Below are 14,342 nucleotides of genomic sequence, written 5' to 3' on the forward strand. Positions count from 1 at the left end.
TGGCTGGGGGGGATTACGTGCGTTAACGTGCCACCGCATGGCCTTCTTTCATCGGATGAAGAAACTATTGACATTGAGGCAATTCAATTTGCACGATGGATTTGCGTTTAAACCGAGACGGCACGACTCGCCGTAAATTCCGGTTCTTACGGCGGCGATCACGAGCTATCAGCCTAGGAATAATTTATCGGCGACGATCGCATTAAAGTAGCTACAATGAAATTATTCCCCGCGGCGGTGTGCTTGTGTGCAGGTCCACGTGTGCGTATATAGACGCGTGATCTCGCGAGCTGGCTCGCTAGCAAACACGCGCGCGCGCGCGCCCTCTCGATCACGCACGCGGCTGCCGCGAGCTTTACGGATGTAGTCGACAGTCGGACGCAATTAGTATTACCTAAGAATCTATATAGCCAGACGTATCGTAACAACTATATATTGCACGAAAAGTATACGTACTTACCTGCGCGCGGGAGTCCGCACATCGATATAGCAACGACATTCCGCGCCACCTGGCCGAACGCGTGTTTACTTTTTCTAATTCGAAGTCGCACGTGTCGCGCGTTCGAGGTCCCCTTCGTATTCCGATATGATTCTCGTGGTATTGAGCTCCTTCCGATCCTTTCTCCGATACCTGTACAAAAGATTGTTTCTTTTTCTTACTTTCTTTCTCTCTCCCACTCTCTCTCTCTCTCCCTCTCTCTTTCTCCCTCTCTCTCTCTCTCTCTCTCTCTCTCTCCCTTTCTTAAGAAGAAGGGTTTAAGAAAGGTTAGGAAAAATACGTGGACTTTTATTCGATACGAATATGGAAAAATGAGAATCGATTTTAGAGAGGGAGACAACGTTTCTCGATAGCCTTTGAAAGCCCGCGAAACTATCGAGCTTAACGCGAAAAGAAAAATCTGCATATAAATTTTAGGAAAGCATCTTCGACTCGATGTTGCGTAGGCGATGTAACAAAAGGAAGAGGAAGGGGAAAATACCTGTGACAAATCGGGGCAGAATTGCACGCGAATATCTGTTCCGTCTGTGCATCTCTTTATCTTTCTCTTTCTATCTTCCTCTCTCTTGTATGCACGCACACGCGCTGTCTCGCGCTATCTTACTCCTATACTGTCTCTGTCGCGCACGTAAATTCGAGCTACGCCAGTCCAAACCGTGCGAAATTTCTAATTTCGAGGTCAGACGTGCGGCAAAGTACGTCCGAAATAATTACCTTCCGTGCTGCGTAAGACGTCAATGCGTTTGATATTCTTACACGATCTCCCCTCCCACCCTTAACACGACGAACAAGAGTTTTTTTGGTCCAACGACGCCTATGGCTCTACGAATCGCGAGATCTGCGAGGGAAACGTGCGCCGTCTCTGTATGTGTGGCTGTGCGCGTGAGCGTTTCACACCTGACTACTACGCTAGTCAAGCGAGCGACCGAAACAACATTAGATATTTATTAAATAATGATATCGACGTGAAACTTTTGCGTAAATTAGTTATATAACCGAATAGGATTTATCGTGGGCGAATTATGCTCGTGGGCGGTGCCGAATCGATTTATTTTGTCGGTAAAGTCTGCGCGGCGAACACGGTAGGTTAGTTGACCGCGGGGCCGAGCGAGCGCTGAGCTGACAGTAGGCCGGCGACGTCACAGTGGGCCGGTTGAGCCTTCCTTCGTTCGATTCAGGCAGGCTCTCTATTCATTTTACATGTAGCAAGGTAAATATTTCTATGCGAGTGTCCATTCGAATTCGTGGCTCCAAGTGCGTGCAATTGTCGGCAGCGATCTGTGATTACACGTTTCTCGTTATTTATTTCCTTTTTTTCAATTTTTTTTTTTACGACGAAACACTTTTGCCGGGGTGTGAAAAAGAAGTTTTTTTTCCTCGTACGTGCCCGTTCCTGTTACATTTCACGACATTGACTGCTACTGCTACTGTTGTTGTTGTTGTCGCCGCTGCTGTTTGCTGTCACGAGCGATACCCGTGGAAAAAGCAGATAGATAGATAGAGAGGGAGAGAGAGAGAGAGAGAGAGAAAGAAAAAGAGCACCGTATCAGCTACGATTTTCTTCGATTCCATCGTCCGATACGCGAAAAAGAAAAAGAATACAAACACACGGCAGGACACGGAACACGCACTTTGCACCCGTTCATAGATCTCTCGTGCACGATCATTGGATTTCCCATCGAGAGAACGTCTCTGTCGCCCGAACAGCGCGCCCGAGACACGTGAAATCCCACGGTTGACAGTTACCCGTGGCGCGGACGCCAGTGGATCGTGAATCGTTTCTCGCAACGCATCGTAACCACGTTCGACGTTGGTCGACCTTGTGCTGTTTAACTTTTGCCAAACAAATTTTTAAAAGCATTCGCGAACCGTCTATGATTCGCCAATTTCTTCGATTACTTCGACACAATCGTTGTTTGTCACTGTCATGCTACGAATCAAAGTGTTCACCACGTACGAGATCGCGAACGCATCGTACACGTTGATTAACACTCGTGAATCATTTCGAACGATCCGGAAACCGACTCCAAAAACGTTTTTGGCACGAGCGATAGGCTGGCCAGGAAAAATTCGTTACGCCGCGCATCGATACACGAAGACACGTGACAAGTGAATAGTGAAGTACGATAATCGATTACAGCGACAGTGTGCGATTCTAGCGATATCTCGACGATCTGTCGCAGATCTGAAAAAGTAACGCGTATCCGCGATCGCGTAACGCGCCGCGAATCAATCGGAAAAGCATATCGGCGCGGTAACGGCGCGCTCAAACGCGGAGAAAAGTAAACAAAAGTTAAACGCACTCGTGAAAGCAACGTCGGTCGATCGTGTCACCGATTAAAAGCAGCATTGACGTAGAGGAAGATTCCCGTGGAATTTCGTGGCCGGGACGCGGTTCGATGCAAAGTGTCGAAGATCGTCAAGTGACGGATCGAGAGGAGTGCGTCGGCAACACACATTATGAGACAGCGTACATGAGTAACTTGGTGAAAAACGCATCGACGACGCATCTCTTGAAATGACAACCGGAGAGACGTCAAAAGTGATAGCTTTCGAAAAGTTGGCTGGAACAGTACGTAATAAGCTCCCTAACCTAGCAAGCTTTCTTACCTAACCTATACTCGACGGTGCGGCTTGGCCGCTGACAAGCGTGCGACAAGTGAGTTTTGCGTTCGATTGCGAACGAAATGTCGTGTATAAAAACCAGTCACGAACGACATGCTGGATCGGATCGAATCGAACGAGGAAAAGAACGCGAGGCAGCCCGTGGTTCGTTCGAAACGCGTCTCGATTGGTGTTGAAGCGAAAACGTGAGGCAAAGAGTGCGTGTTCCGTGAGCCGCCAACGGCGGGACGAAAATATCACACGTGCGTCGGGAGAGTAAGCCGAGATTTTTGGAAGACGACGCCAGTCAAGTGGGCGATCGGTGAGCACTGCTTCTCGGGTGAGCGACCAAATAACAAATTAAAAAAATCTCTCTGAATACCAGAGAAGGAGAAGAATCTTCGTGGGGTATCAGGTAGATGATTCTCCTCCAAACCGCGAGAATCGGACGGTTAGTCTCGCGTGTCACGCTGTCACACAAGTTTCTCCGCATCCTCGAGTCGCTTCTCTCGGACACGTCTGTTTATTGACAGCTCGAAATTCCTGTGACTCGTGCTCGCCCACGATCGGTTCAATTTTAACCGACACGCGAGACCAGTCGTCCGCTAATGATAAAGTCGATCAACATCTACTGTTAGGTTCGAAAGCTCATACGTATACATATACACCTACGATTTCTCGTTCGTCGGGAGATCACGTTCTGTCGTTCCGTTTCTACAAGATTATGGTAACAGTGACGAAATGCGATTTCCTCGACGTTGCGGAAAGCACCGCGAATCTCGAATCGGTAAATGATAGTCTAGTTTCTGTGAGAGAAAGAGAGAAAAGGTATTTGAGGGCGAGAGCGTGGGTGAACCTCTTTCAGTCGTACGGCCCTGCATGCTAAACAGCATAGACGTTTGACGTTTCGTGAAGGTCGCGTGCTGTAGCACTTTCCTTCTCGCACCGTCGACCGTGTCTGTATCTATCTCTCTCGCATGCACACCGTCTCTATCGCGTACTCTTTCTCTCTCCCTCTATCTGTCTCGCTGCAACCTTAACCGTCTCTGTTCTACCACGTCTTTTCCGTCGTCGTTTCTCCGTTGCCCGCGTCTATTGCGTCCATCCGTCTCGTTCTACGCACATACACGCACACGTTATATACCTACCGTTGGACGTTTAACGATCGTTACGCGTTGAAATTGTCGCGGCTCATTGCTTTCCGGGAAGTTCCGCGAATTTTCCACGAAGTTGCCGCGTCCCGTGGCTGCCGCACGCGCGTTCCGCGTCCCCACGCGGATTTTCACGTTATCGACGCGTACGTGACATTGAAGATCTTCAGAGGAAATCGTTGGCAGCGCGGTTTATACAGGGTGACGCCAATAAAAATATCGTTTCTTAACAAAATCCGGACGGTTTAGATTTCTTCAACGTTGCGAAAAGTTTTCTGTTTTGTTTTCCTTCCTTTCTTTTCTTTTTTATCTTTTTTAATATTGATTGCTAGTATCAGATTGCTTGGGAAAGTTGTAGGTAATTCGAAAGTTAAGAAAAATTTAGGTAGAATCAGACATTTTATTATCTGCAACCTTACGAGTATCTTGTTGAAGAACATTTCATCCTTCTTGGTAATAAATTATTTAACATAATTTTTCTAGGCCTCTAGATATACGTAAGTCCTGCTTAGAGTATTTACAGTTCTTTTCGAACGTCCAATTGTTATGACCAATTTGTTACGAGCCCCTCATTTCTGTTTTATGTACATATTTAATGTTTATTACATTTTAAGTAGCATTTAACACGCTCCTATTGTATCTAACTTCATGAAGAATTTTTTTATTACGTAAATCTAATTATCATGTAGAATTAAAAAACATTCGGTATTCCTTTTATCGTGTTAAACGAAGAAAATATGACAAGTTCATTTTTGTCGATTTTCTAATATTTATCACTCTGTGGCCGCAAAAAAGTTATTTCAACATGAAGTTTTTGGAAAAAAATGGTCTGATAGATTCAAAGATATGCCATTTATAAACGATGGTAGTTTACATATCGTGTTAGTAATATTAGATCACATTAACATTCTTAACATTTAAAAAATGTTCAGGACGACGAATGACAAAAACACGTATTTCATTCTAAAGTCAAATGAGAAGATTATTCTAACGTGGAATTAGTTGACAAAATATTGAATATAAACATTATTGTTTTATAGAAGGTTTATCATTTTCTTCGCTCGAGATTTCCAAATGAAATATTCTACATTTATGACAAAAATAACTCAGTTTACGGGCTAGAATTAGCTTTTCATTGATTACACGTTTCAACAAAAGAAATCGATGGTAACGTTCGATCGATGTTAATGTTCGATTATGACGATACGTTTAGAAAGCACTTTCGTTCGTTTCGAAAACCGCGTTCGCGATTGTTGCAGCGGCTTGGGAAACGCGTGCGAAGTTACAGCCCACACTCTCCGTGAATTCACTTTCTACGCGGCCGAATAAATCAGGAAAATCTGTTACGATATACGAGGCGTTGCTACGGATGTAGTATCACATATTGCCCTTTTTACGTTGACACGCTGTGTTACATATTATGCGAAACAGTATTTGTCGAGTTGAGAAATTCGACGTCGAGAAAGTTATATACGTTTCGTACTGGTCGTCGCGGGATCGAGGAAACTTGTCTCTCGGAACCGCACGAGTTGCGTGAGTTTAGATCGATCTTAATTTTCACGAGAAAAAGGAATTAATGTGGAATTGACGTATTTTCAGCTATTAGGATACTAGAAAATTTACATTTTAGGCAATTTTTATTAGATAATGACCGAGGAAGATGTTCGAACACTTGTAGACATATTTTATAAATACGTGTTATACGAAACACTGAAATTTCATTATCATTCTTATTAATAGATTCAAGTGTCCTGATCATGTTAGTATCTAAAGTTTGAGACAAATCTTATTTATTTGACTAAATGTAACATTTTAAAAGAAAATTAAAGTCATGTTTTCTTCGACGAATAATTCTCATATTTCTTATTGCCGTGTTCTTTACTGTCAAATGAATTCGATGCACTGTCGTGCATGTGTGCAATTATGTCATCCGCCAACAAGGAATAACTTTATATAACTAGATCATCTTTTTCTTTGAGAATATTAATACTAATGAAATTTAGAAATAATGGTTTAATGGTTAATAATCGGTTTACCTTCCAAGCAGTTCAGACGATATTGAAAACGTAAAAATCTATCGCACTTGCACAATAACGTGATTTTATTTTAACGTGAAATATACAAATTCTCAAAGGAAATTATGTCGTTACAAACTTATCGTTATACAGAACAAAATTTTCCTTTCCTGAATGAAAATGCAAAAACTATAACACCTTAGGATTCCAGTGATCGTAATGTTGCAAAGTTTGAACGGTTCAAAAGTTGTCCAACGCTTAAACACAGATATTTCATACCGTACGAAATAGCAAATATATTTTCGCTACGTTTCACACCGCAAAAGACTTATCGAAACATTACAGAGTTGATGAAACCGTATTTTACATCTCTTAGCTTTGAATCTCGAAATCATACCTTTCTATAGCACGGTGAATCTTTATTTAGCCGCTGATACTCGCTGTTAAATATACATTTTCATATCTCGCAACGTAATTGCTGACTCTTACGAACATTTTACATTCCGTTCGATTCGAAAGCGAACTAAACAAAACCGCCTGTCTAACAGTACTCGTGCGCCGAATGTAACAATGTATGTATAACGAACGTGTATGATCTTATCAGAATTCAGAGCACGATAATTACAGTTGTTGCATCGCTGTCTAATTTTGGTTTTTCTTAATCGAGCATCGCATTCCATCCGCGCCGCTTCAAAAGAAGACCAGAAAGAAAAAACCACAAATTAAATTCCTTTCGCCGCGAGAACTCGAAGAAAAGTACGTACACACTTGATGAAAAGTACGAAACTTCTCCTACAGTACGAAACTGGCCGCGATTATGAGAAAGTTCTCGAGATTTTTACTGGGAAAAATCAGAAAGAAAGAGGATAACAGAGTCGGCCACGGTTTATCGAACGATAACGTGGTTTTTCGCATCATATACAATGCTTATACATTAATACTGCCGATACTAGTTACATGTTTTATCCGTCACTTTGAAATATCCGAGAAAATTGTACTTTCGCCATTTTCTTTCTATCGTATCAGTTTTTTCTTGTCTAATTTAAAATATTTATTTGTCATCTCGTCGAGCAGGAGCTTCGTACCCTATAGGATAATTATTATACGCGTGTACACAGGCAGATAATTTAGGCACGTATTATTAACGCTGCTGGGACTTTCAAATTTTGATATTTCAATTTTGCTCACGCTTTAGCATCCAAAGGAGATTTTTAATATTCGAAGAAAATATTTAACATAAAATCGAAGCGAAAATTCATGCATATCGGTAACGATTTTCTCGTATATTACATAAACTTGAGATACTTTTTAGCGTTAGAAAGATACAATCGGTAAACGATTGAAAGAACGTTCGTGTTAACGTAACAATTAAGTAACGATTAAATATCCCAGGTATGTGTTTTAATATAGAAAACACTTGGGATTGTTTTTAATTCATAGTTTTAAATATGTAAATTAAAGAGAAAAATATCGAGATAATAGAAGTGAAAGGTAGAAAAATTCGTCGAGAAATTGAAGAATTTTCTTACTTGCCACGGTAACATACCGCTACAATAAAATGTTATATCTGCGTTTAAATTTGGAACTATCTAACTTGGTAGATGATAGATACATAGAAGATTATAATCTAGCAAAGTCATCTGAAAAGCACTTAGAAATTTATACGTACAAACCAATTAGACTGTTGTTAGATCTCTAAGAAACACGTACACTTAACTTTGCTTAAAAGATAAATAAGGAACTTCAAATATTTTAACATAGATTGAAAAATGGCAGAAAATGCCAGATAGCATATTTTAACTAAGCAGGTCAGAATAGATTCAGACAGAAACGTGTCAGAGAATCAGCTGTTGGCACGTCCGATGGTCGGTGTAAATCATGCGTTTTAGAGAGGCGCGCGTCGCTTGAAGAATACGAACGGCAACACGTTTTGTGGAAACACAAAAATAGCGTCAGCTGGTCCGTTACGAAAAATAGCGTGCCGTTTTGTACATTTTTTGGACTGATTAATACGCGAAGACATTCCTTGGTCGACCATTCGGGTCATTAACCACTGGCAAATAAAAAAAAAACTGACCAGAGGCATAGTTTTGTGACGATTTTTTCGTGGTACACTTGTCTAGTACTCTGATTTCTTGGCATCTGACTAGCGATGATAGGATTCGTTTGTAGTTACGCGCATACTGTCAGTGTATAATATATTTTTATATATGAAGTGCAGTATTAATTTAATACGATAGTTTGATAAAACAAATAGGAATAAATAATAAAAGTAGTATGTCATAGTTCTAATTTCAATTTTAGTTAAGTATGGCCATACGTTTATTCATTTTCCTAAAACTATAAAGAACACTGTTAACATAAAATACGAAATGTTTCTCAAACGAAAACAGTGCAATAGTCCGTACAAATGGGACACGCTCCCGTTTTATCATCAAAACTGAACCAAACATTTGTTACACTTGCTGTGTACAAAACTCTATCGATCATATCCTAATCACCTGTTCCAAATACGAACCACGACCCATCAAATTCGTTCAAAGTGTTACCAAAAGGAAACTACGGCAAGAAAGTTCTAGACTTTCTGAGAGATATTGGTTTTATTTCAAAACCAGCATTCTGCCTGTGATCACTAATAACTGACGTGTCTTTAAACATACAATGAAAAAGACAAACGGCAGAAATTATGTTGGTTTGCGGAAAATTCGAACAAACGAAAAAAGCCACGTCATAGGACGTTGTTTACGTTTGGATGACAAAATGGTGAGCAGCGACATCGATGTTACGATTAAATTCCTACGAAATATTTGTAAACATCCGCGTTCGATAGAGATCTTCGATAACGCAAAATCGGACTGTTCCGCGGTATTCGTGGATCAGCGTGAGAACGTAGCGAGAAATTTGCATAGACCGCATACCATCCGCGATCTAGTCTCATTTCCAACTGTAGGAAATTATCATCGAATAACGACAGAGAAAAAAAAGGAAGAACTAAAGGTACGGAGAGGTTTTGATAAAAAAAGGAAACATATCGCCGTTTCAAGAGATGGTCGTTCTCACGATTTACCGGGAAACACACGCGAATCGGTGTATACTATCGTTTAAAAACATCCAGATATTTGCTTATTCCTGACAACGTGTGTTTTAGTTATAAAATTACGAATAAATCGAGTCGAAATGATTTTATTCTTTTCAATTAACGTGGCTACGCATGATGAAATATCGTGATAAAATATCGCGATAGAACCTAGAGGCCTAAACACAAACATAGGCCCACAGTGGCTCGCAAAAGTATTTGAACACTTGCAAAAAAGTATTTGAACAATACTTACGATCGGTAGTGTACGTGCATTTACTCACATTCTTACCGCGGGTTATCGATTTATAATCATAATCGGAGCAGATAAGAGGCAGCCGCTTGCGGAGATATCGTTCATTTAAAACGCTGTTCGCAAATGAACGACGTTTCAGCGACAGTGTAAAACATCGTATCGTCCTGACTCGATAGATATTTAGATACTTCGATGCGAACGGCAGATTGTACGCGACACTTCGCAACGATCGCGTTCGCGCGCTTTTCATCAGCCGTCGCGCGTGATCGTTCCTGCGCGATCGTTCGAAATTATCGTGTCGCCGCGTGGATGTTTCTTGCAAATTACGATGAACAGAATTTTTTCTACCTTGGTAATATTGCTTGATAACTCGTGTGCTAAATTCCGCGTGATCTTTTTTATTTGCAGAGAAAAATTGCAGTTCGACTTAGATTTAGAATGTTAACGTTATGACGACCGATGACGCTACGGTAACGTCATGAGAATGTTGGCTATTTGTGTGTAACGCTTATTTATTTATTACATCTATTAGTTATGCATCTACTAATAACTACTTTTCAAACGTTCCAGTCATTCATCATTTTTTCAAAAAAAAATTCATTCAGAATTCTAATGAAATGCTTGAAAATAGTTTTCTTTAGGAAACTGACCATTTCCTTCTTCGTCGAGGAAGATTTTATAAATCTTCAAGTAAAAATATCGTATTTTTACATACAATTCATAATTTCGTTGATGACTGTTCTCATTCTTGTTCGAAATTCTTCTTTTCTGTTAGTTTCTAGAGGACGGATTCGAAGTTTGATTTTTAAGCATTCAGAGGTTCAGAACGTTAATAAAACAACGAGGAGTATTGCATTTTATGTGTTCAAGTATCATCTATGATTTCATTAATCTCTGTTTTCATTCTTGTGAGGAATGTAGTCTCCGTAACATTTAGAATGTTATGTTAAGCGCAGGAAGAAAGAATTCCGTGATCTTAATGGAATGCTTAATTAGAAATGCCTTCTATGAAAAATCGACTGTTTACTTTTTTGTAAGGGAAAATGTCGTATTTTATTTAGCCAGGAAACATTTATAATATCGCTTAATATCGGTCTTAGTAGCGGAATTTTATTTCTATATGCAGTTAACAGCTGGTTGTTTACTACCGCGAAAACAAAAATTGTCCTATTAGTCGCAATTAATAAAGTTAACTTTTTCCCACAGATTAAACAGAAATTTCGCTCTAAGAGCTTTATATTTTGTATTTTATCTGTACTAGCCACGCACAGTCGATTACTCTTCATCGGTAAATCGGAAAATACTTTCTTACTAAGCAACCCAAAACATCGATCCTCCTCCCCCCCCCCCCCCCCTTCCGCACAAAACTACGGACAATACAGTTAAAAGCTCGTCGTTTAACACTAGGGAAATGCAACGACAACAAACTGAACGGTGACCGGCATTCGGTTAACGCGTCCCATCGAGTACAGGCGCGCGTATCGAAATCGCGAAACAAATGGAGCCGACGGAACGCAAAAAGAATAGAGCGCGCGGTAACGGATAGGCCGTCGACGCTCGGTGGTTGTCGTCGTTTCGTGGGCGCCCGCGGGGGTGGAGACGCGCGTGGCGTAGGAGGCAGAGGCGGAGGGAAGAGCCGAAATCAAGTTTCACGTGGAAACGGTTTGATTGGCGGCGTTCCGCGAATGATTTTCGATCTGCAACGCGAGGCGGTTGTCTACCCCGGTCACATCGATACGCGATCATTTTTTTGAAACGGGACCGAGACAGGCACAGAGGCACAGCCTGCGTGGGAGATAGAGACGTAATGATTGCAATATTCCGTTAGTAATTGCTCCAGTCGGCCGCACTGTTGAAACGTCATTCGCGCGACCCGTAGATTTGTTTTTCCCCTCCCGGTTTTCCGGTCTCCGTCGCTGTTCGGGCTGAAATGTCATTCGCGGACCGCAGCGTTCGTCCCCTCGTGTGTATTCTCTCTCTCTCTCTTTCTCTCTCTTCCTGTCTGTTACTCCTACTCTTTCTCTTTCTCTTCCTCTTCCTCTTCCTCTTTCTCGTTGTATACCTCTGTGCCCCCGAAACACGCCGCGTTCTCGATGCCATTCATCGTTGTCGAAATCGATACGTGCCATTAAATGCTGGTAATACGTTTAAAACGCGCGAAACGCACGGCAAGGCGGCCGTTTAATTAGATCCGACAAACTTTTTTTCGCCGTTCCGCAACCCTGGATTAATTGTCACCCCTGTCTCGATAGTTTCTACCCATCTGATGTCTAGTCAATATCGATTTCTTCTTCTTCTTCTTTTTTTTTTTTTAATATTGTATGCGTGTTCCGACGTTTGTTATGGATGAAAGTTTAAATTCTGAAAGAGATTACATTGGTTTAAGTTTTATGGTATTGACATTTGTTCGAGCCTGGGACGAGTTAGTTGTTGGTGTACGGTTTATTTGCTGGATCGGAGAAATCCTTGTGAAGGCGAGTCGTAAAGTTGGAGTAAAAGGTGTACGCGATTGTGAAATTCGAACGTATATTTCGGTTTATGATATTCATAGAGGAGCAATGTATCGTTATACATAGTTAATACTCTGATATACATAGATAACTGATGGGTGGTTCGGCTGATAACATTATCGATGCACCGAATTTATTGTAATATGGAAAAACATGTTTACTGCAAACGAGAAATACAAAAACGTTGGGGATGCATATAAATCGTAGGAATATAGAAATTATCTAAAACGTAACGTTCGTGATAATATTTCGCAAAAATACAAACTTACATACACATCTATAGTCTACTATTAATTTTTCAATTTTTGGCATAATAACAAGGCAAACTAGAAATTAATACTATATTTTCAGTTAATATGCAGGCAGTAATTTTAATTATAATATCGTGCGAAAGTGGTGACGCGATGAACGCGTATCGTACATGCCACATGACGGTCTTCCGTTAGGATAAAGCCATTTCTGTTACAACGCTTCTCTTGACTAACTTTTTCTCTTTGTTCCATTTTCAAGCTCATCGAGTTTTTCTTTGAATCGAGGAACAATGCAAGCAACAGTTCTTACAGGAACAAAACAGAGGAGATGAAATCGTTCTGCAGGCAGGAATCTTGTTTATGAAGGAACGCAGTAATCAAAGCAATTGTACGCGTACAATATCTTGTAAGTTATCGTACATCGCGTGAAATTTCTGATAAAATTTCAAATTTCATCGACACGTGTTGATTCTCGTAACGTTGGTCTTGTTAGGTCATTGGCAATGCGATAATCGATTTATGGTTCTTCATTGAATTGCGAAATGTTATGCAGAAAGAAGGAAATTAACGTTAGATATTTTGAAAAGATAACGCTACGTTTTAACAGCTACGATGACATACACTTTAGATAATTTTTAAATATGTATCTGTCTGTCTGACAAATTCTTTCTTTCGTGCAATATTTACGAATAGGTAAACGTGTACTATTACTTAAACGCGTATTATTATTCGATGTTTAAAAAAAATAAAGACTTTCATTTATTTCTATTTCTAGTTATTTAATAAAAAAAAATATTATATACTTTGTCACGTGTATATGAAGAAAGATAGCGAGGAAATTAATTCTAATTATCAGTTTTATTCATCTGAGTAATAAAATCTGAAATGACAACGGTCCAGCAGTATTACTGAATTTAACGCGTGAAAGTATCATATTAATCTGTAAAAGAATATCCCCTGAGTTAATCTGCATGTAATTTTTGACCGATAAGACGTCGTCAAAGTTAGTAATTCTGTTCTTTTCACACAGTATCAGCTGTATCTGGTTGGAAATTAGTCTACCTGAAAGTTTAGGCTCTCCGCTGTCAGTGAAATATTATAAGACTCAAAATACTGTAAATTTCTTTTATATGCTAATCCTACAACGTGTAAAATTATAATTCAGTATTTTTCAACGAAAACACCAAACACATATAATAAGTACCTAGAGGAAATGATACATGAAATTCGATATACTTTCCAATATACGTAATTATCTACAACAACAATTATATTTTGCAGATATTCTAATGAAGTTACATTATCAGTAACAATTATGAAATAGGTATTTACGTACTACTTAAAATAGCATATACCTCACAGTATTATCCATTCAGTTGAAGTATATTCTAGCAACCTTACAATTATTTTCTATACCAGTGTTATGCCGGTATTAATATAATATCAGTATAATAGCAAAATAAGATACTCGCAGTAACACGTATCTTTCAAGATTATCCAGTTACCTGAAATACATTCATCCGATCTTACAATTATTTTCCGTTGTAAAATTACATGCACGACACGAATATACATAATCGGATTTCGTTGCCAAACATTTCACGTCACTATAGAATAACATTGTACAATTTTCAAACTAGCATATATCTACCCAGATTATCCAGTTTAACTATATTCATTAGTTGCTCTTACACGTTGGGATAAATTTTCATACCAAAATTAAATACACGATTCGAATATAATTCTATATCTTGGTATTCCACTTTACCAATAGTAAATTTATAATTTTCGAAATAACACGTATCATCGAACGTATTATATAAATATATAAATTATTATATAAATACTTATTGGAGTTAATCCAATAAGTATTATATAAATACTTATTGGAGAATAAAATTTTAGAATCGAGAGTCTCGTTTAACCAAAGTGATCCTCGTCGAATTTGTCGACGTTTTAACGATACATTTTCGTACTCTG

General features: G+C 39.6%; 1 protein-coding gene and 1 long non-coding RNA gene across 3 annotated transcripts in view; one reads left to right on the forward strand and one right to left on the reverse strand.

The window, feature by feature from the left end:
- LOC126867496 (uncharacterized) overlaps nucleotides 1-1,353 on the reverse strand; it is a 49,136-nt gene extending 47,783 nt beyond the window's left edge. The window contains exons 1-2 of the long non-coding RNA XR_007690319.1: nucleotides 981-1,353; nucleotides 461-631 (exon numbers count right to left, since the gene is read on the reverse strand). This is a non-coding gene — a long non-coding RNA (uncharacterized LOC126867496). The remainder of the gene's footprint in view (nucleotides 1-460; nucleotides 632-980) is intronic.
- A 239-nt stretch (nucleotides 1,354-1,592) lies between these two features.
- Nucleotides 1,593-14,342, forward strand: part of LOC126867474 (zinc finger protein 628-like) — a 120,285-nt gene continuing 107,535 nt past the window's right edge. The window contains exon 1 of one of the 2 annotated variants that reach the window (XM_050621944.1): nucleotides 1,593-1,709. The gene's annotated coding sequence lies outside the window, so the exon portion shown is untranslated. The remainder of the gene's footprint in view (nucleotides 1,710-14,342) is intronic. The other variant, XM_050621945.1, reaches the window with a different exon arrangement.

Source organism: Bombus huntii, chromosome 7, assembly GCF_024542735.1.
Source record: "Bombus huntii isolate Logan2020A chromosome 7, iyBomHunt1.1, whole genome shotgun sequence".
In the NCBI taxonomy this organism is placed as follows: Eukaryota; Metazoa; Arthropoda; class Insecta; order Hymenoptera; family Apidae; genus Bombus; species Bombus huntii.